The sequence below is a fragment of the Nannobrachium achirus genome (genome assembly GCF_963921795.1).
Source record: "Nannobrachium achirus genome assembly, chromosome: 12".
In the NCBI taxonomy this organism is placed as follows: domain Eukaryota; kingdom Metazoa; phylum Chordata; class Actinopteri; order Myctophiformes; family Myctophidae; genus Nannobrachium; species Nannobrachium achirus.
In genome coordinates, this window is record NC_137832.1 from 20,516,263 (window position 1) to 20,522,691 (window position 6,429).

The window sequence follows — 6,429 nt, forward strand, 5'->3', positions numbered from 1 at the left end:
GTTGACAATCGCGATGGTGTGACTTACTGTGTTGGCAGATGGTGCTCCTGGGTACAAGGTGCGGTTTCATTGGAGGGGGACTGGAAGAATTTATGAACAGGTGCGCTCTCTCTCTCTCTCTGTTTCTCTCCCACCCCCCCTCTCTCTGTCTGTCTCTCTCTCTCTCTCTCTCTCTCTCTCTCTCTCTCTCTCTCTCTCTCTCTCTTTCTGTCTTACTGTGGCAACTGAGGAGCCAAGTCCCAAGGAGTTAAGATCAGTTGGTTTGACGGAGGAGCGACATACCAACGGACGATGAAGTGGACGTGAAACAGTAGATCCCTCTGGTTTCTCTACCAGGACTGAGACTATCTCTGGCCAGGCAGGGCCTACGCTCTACATTGTGTGTTCTCTGTTAATCTCTCAACAAAAGCTATGACACAAGTTCAACAGACTATACAGCCGACGACCCGTCACGTGATGCGAGCGAAACTGCTAGGTCAAGACTTTTTGCGTTTTCCCCCCCTTTCGAAATGTCCACTTGTGAATACCCACCACATCACTTGTTGTAGATGTAAATGATGACACAAAACACGGCTCTGTTGTGTTCCACAGGCTATTTCTGTGGACTATTTGGTGAACAAAGCAATCTTAGAAGACAACAGGTAGGAGTCAACAATGGGGGGCTGTCAACGAGCGTTTATTTATTATTTTGTACCTGTCTGGATTCTGAAACTCGCCTCTTCGTATAGATGTTGGACTGCTTTAACCCATTTAGAACGGGTACACATTATTGTGTATCATTATTTTATGCTTTAACTATTGAAAAATAGCAGATATACAAGCTCACAGCGTGGCACCGAGTACTGCGCTGCGAGCTTGTAGATCTGCTATTTTTGAAGAATCGTGAACATTCTAATTTTGAATCCTTCTAAGGTTTTTGGAAAAACCTATGTTTCTATGTCAGCAATCTGGCCGGCCATCGTCAAAGAAAAGGTCCTTTTCACTTAACTGGAGCTCAGTTAGACTGTTCTTGAGAGACTACTATGTCAGTGGTTCTCAAACTTTTTCATGTGAAGGACCCCCAAAATGATTTTTATTTGGCCACGGACCCCCATCTCAAAATATTTAGTTCCAGGGACCACCCAGAAGCAAAATTTGAGTTACAAACGTTCGCTTTGAAAATACATATATTCAAAGATTTGCACACATTTTCACGACTTTTTCAAAAATAGCAGATCTACAACGAGTGCCGCGCTGTGAGCTTGTATATCTGCTATTTTTCAATAGCTAAAGCATTCAATAATTCTAGGCCTAAATGGGTTTTTAATCAGTATTATGTCAAGTACAATAAAATGCATATATGAGACTACGACCAACCCTCTGAGTCTGAGTAGCAAGGGTACCACTGATTGAAATCAGAGACGGGTCTTCCCTACTGCCAAACCTCTCGACAAATGCATTTATTTAAACTCCTTTAAGCCTTTCTTTCATTTTAAGGCCCAGCCTTGACTGTTATGTATTTATTGTAATCAGTCCAACAGACCGACTGAAGCGAAATGCTGGATGGTCATGTCCTTTGCAGTAGCACATAACCATTAAGTTACACTGACCAACATACTGCAGTGCACTTTAGCAGCTATTTCTTTGTATTATCGTCACCTCATTATATTTACATCTCAGTAAACATATACACTGTTCTCAACTAATATTCAATATGAACTCCCTCAAAGATAAGCTGAAAGTATTGAGGTGCCATAGGTAAACCTATACCTATAGGCTTATGGTTGTTAGAGTAATCATGGAAAATCATCATTGTATAAAATCTATATATTATAAATGTGTAATGTCTGTGTTGCGTGTCTTTGTAACTGTGAAATGTCCGCTCTCTGTTGTAATTATTTGTATCATCATTTTGGTGTTCTGTCTCTTGTTCGTTCAGATGATAATAATTACTCCAATCCGTAGAACACTGAGTGGGGCTATGACCTCAGTGGAAACAATCTGGGTTATTCCAATGGGACGTGTTTCATATTTATAACACCGCCAGAAATTCTTCACCAACTGTACTGGGAATACTTGGCCGTTAAAGTTGACCATGTTCACATGGTTGCCATTTTGCTCTTACTTTATGCTCAGGGGTGGGGTAAGCAATATTGTTCCACCCTAGGATGGCAGGGGAATAACGAATGAGCCAAGTATCCTCGTGTTTGTATCCAATTATGTTCCTTTTGATTTTGGCCTTGTGTCATTTAGTCAACTGTTCACGTTTCTTTTCATTTCGATTTTAAAGGAGGACAGAAACGTTGACAATCATGTTGTGTTTGTGCAAAAAAACATGGATATATTAAATGTCGACCCTTTATAAATAATCAAAGAGTGTCCTTGTGTTTAGGAGTCATCCAATCACGTACCAAACATCGTAAGCATGCCGACAGAAGCACTATTGATCTGTGTGAGGTGTGCCATGGGAACATGGATATATAACATGGATATATTGAATGGCAACATTTTGGAACTTTTGTGCTATGTGCAATTTCGAAATAGATAAATAGCTTTCCCACCAGGGACGTGCTGGGCCCCTGATTCAGCCCGGGAAAAAGAGTTGGAGAGGCCCTCATTGCGCGCTATAGAGAGAGATCTCTCTCTATAGCGCTGCTGCTACTCAAAGATTTGCCATTTCAGATCATGACAAGTGACAAGCCAGTGGGCCAATTACAGGAGTTATAGCACACAACGCCTCGCGGTGGTGTGCTTGTAGATCTGCTGTTTTCACTACTTTTGTGCGACGTCCTTGTATGAAGCAGGGCTTTGCTTTGCGAAAAAATGTACAAATTTGAAACTTGGAGATACAAGGTTTCTGCCCGACAGTGACGATTTACTTTGTTGGCCGCCCAGCCCCCCGAAATGGAACGAAGGCCGACATTTTTTATTTTTTATTTATTCCTAATGGCCGGCCTGGACTGGCCGGGAATGAACCGACCGTTCGGGAGTTGGCCCGCTTTTCCCAATGGCCAGCACGTCCCTGTTTCCCACCTATTGGTATGCAATTTGGATGACACGGAGTCAACAGTATGGCCATCGGTGTGGGGACCCGTGAGGCTATCGTGAGTCCCCACACCGGGCACACCTCACAGCGATCAATAGTGCTTCTGTCAGCGCGCCTTCATTGTTTGGGACATGATTGGATGGCTCACGTGGACAATCATTCATTATTTATAATTCCTCCCCTGCCATCATAGGGAAAAATGTGCGTGGGGATGGTTAGGGCTGTCACGATTATGATGATTAATTGTCACTCAAATAATTGTGATTAACGATTTAATTGTGTTTTTGTCGTTGACAATTACATTTCTGTTTGGCTTTTAGGCTTTGAAGTTGCACATGGTAGATATGACACATGACCAAAAAATACAAAGAAATTACTGACATATTTGACAACTTTATACATAAAAAAAACGTCGCATCCACAATTTTTGACCTTTTTTTAATATATGAACATTTTTCAATATGGAAACGATTATGAAAAATAACCGTGATTATGTCAAATAATTGCCATTAGGCGATTATGTAATAATTGTGACAGCCCTAGGGAGGGTATAAAGTAAGAACAAAATAGCCCCCATGTGGGAAAGCCCAAACAGTGCATACGAGTTCACGTTATAACTTTATAAGAGTGAGGGAGAACACTGTATACTTAATTCATGCTTTGTGGTTTCTGTTTTGTGATCATGCTAATTATACTCTGTTGTTGTTGCCTCTGTGTATTTGTCTCATGCCATACACAGAGAATTGACTGCCAAAACAATTAAATAAAAATTAAAACAATCACACTAAACTTGGGACTTTTCTTTGTTTTTGTTGTTTGCCTGTTTTTGGTCTGAAACACTCAAGTGAGAAAGAGTGCAACACATCTGGGTTCACTGAGCAGAACCTGTAGCTGCTCAGTAAATTAGACAGGGACTGTATTATACTATAATTGAGTATACATTTCCTACTGTCAGAATAGCTATTTAATAAATCAGCTAATTTGTCTGTCGTGTCTCCGTGCCAGGAGGAGATCATCTCACATCGTCCCATCAGAAACAACAAAAAACTGAGTAGCCACTTGGGCATTCACCAAATATTCGAATATTTGAATATCAAAGTCACTATTCGACGTTGTTCACCGAAGTCGAATATTCGCTTATTTTATCGTTTTCTCTTTACCAAATTTATAGTTTATAAAGCTTGGCGAGATAGGAAGTCATAAGAATGAGTTGTCAATGATGAATGATGAACACCCTGACAAGCACTTGGAATTGTAGGTATTACATTTAATGTGACTCGGTTCCGCAGATAAATATTGTGAAAATAGCAGATCTACATGCTCACAACGCCTCGCAACGCGAGGCGTTGTGAGCATGTAGATCGGCTATTTTCACAATGTTTGCCTCTTGCTTACTTAATATTTGCCAGTTTGGCCAGTCGACTATTCCAATACTTTGAGTTTGAATAATTCAAATACTAAAAATCACTATTCGTGAATGCCCTAGTAGCCACTGTATGCCAGGGTGGCCAAAAAAAGCCAGATTCATGCTTTGTCATATGATGGTCTCCTGTGCTGAAAATAGACGATTTAGAAGCTCACACCGCTTTACATCAGGACACTGTCGCACGGCGGAGCATAAATTAATCAAAAAATGAGGCCTCAATCCTTGGTATTCCTCCCCAGGCCCAGGCAACATTCTTTTTGTCCCTGGTGCCAGAGATGGTAATGTGGCATTTGCTACACGTGGCCCCAATAAGGTCATAGCTCAGTTTGATCCCCCCCCCCCCTCATCCCACTCCTAAGGTCCAAATAGAGGGGCTGCAGAGCCATAGAAGCAATCATGTGGACATTATTATCTGACCTTTTGTCACTGGTTTTGTGATTGGGTGACAGGCGTGTAGACACAGGTTTGGAGCCTCATCAGCTGCACTTCTTCAGCAATCGAGTAACCTACAGCAGGGGTCTTCAACGTTTTCAGGCCAAGGACCCCTTAGTTGAGAGGGAGATGAAGCAGGGAGCCCCACAAGGCCACAACCATATAGTTTTCATCGTTTGATAGCACAATCATCAGAGTATTTTGGATTTGTGTCAATTTGTATTTTCAGATATTTAACCACTTGAACCGTCAATACTTAATGAACTTGACCTTTCACTCTGTACTTGAACTTGTACCTTTTCACCTCTACACCAAACAAAAACAATTTGCCGAAAATAGCAGATCTACTTGTTGATCTGCAATTTTTGTCTAACGTTCTCTGAATATGGACGTTATAGGGTTCAAGTGGTTAAAGGAGAAAAAAAGCTTCAATCTCACAAAGATTTGGAGGACCCCCTGTAGTGACTCTGAGGACCCCCTAGGGGTCCCGGACCCCCTGTTGAAGACCCCTGACCTACAGTATATAAACTCTTTTAGCTAAACCTCAGTTTTAGCTGAGGTTTACTGTTTTTGTTCTGCTTGGCAGGCATTAAAGACTTACTATGTGTAATGTAATAAGAAACAAGCCCTAAAAGTCATGCAGTAATCAAGTGGATTACAAATATTTGACTGATGGGCTGTGGGTAAACAATACATCACAAACATCAAACCTTTACTCTGGGAAACAGTTCCATGTTTGTGTGAGTCATCTTCTGATCTGAATCATCTGATTATCTTGCTCCAGCTGCAGCATGCTCGAATAAGAAAAAAAACATCAGAAGAATCTGAAACCGAACAAAATGCAGCTGCGGATTTACAGAGCTGATTGTAAAGAAAATAACCTTGGCGTGAAGGGATAGTTTAAGATTTGTATGTATCTGATTTATTGCAAAGTGGCGGAATCTTAAAATAACTTCAAACACTGTTGCACTGTTACTGCAGGACAATGTTGTAAACATTTGTTAGCTGTGCCAGTGGGACTAAAACCAGCTGTGCCAGTGGTACTAAAACTATTACTTTGAAAAATCACATACTGTACATTCCAAACCTTTTTTACTCAATAGTTTACTGTAGAGAAGCTATGAATACATTTTTGGAATGGTATATCATAAAGAAATTTCCCAGGGGAGACTATATAGTCTTGGGAAATCCAGCAGTGTATATATGAAACAACATGTACAAACAAATAATGGACACAATTTGAGTAACAGCATTTAATCAAATTATACATGGAATGTGTGCATGAGTAATCAAAAACAAACGATTGCCATGTTTTCTGCTGGGAAATGTGCTTGTTTCCATGGAAATATACACATTTACTGGTCTATTGGGAAGTGCTTCCTGTGTTTCTATATTATGCTTAGCATATTGTACATACAGTACCAAGAGTTCTTCCATTCAGACATAACTGGTTAAATTGTGGTTAATAGTCTGATTGTAGGGTTTTGTGTAGCGATCTGTAACAATGTTCTCTGATATTGCTCTCCAACACAATGTTTTTGGAGTA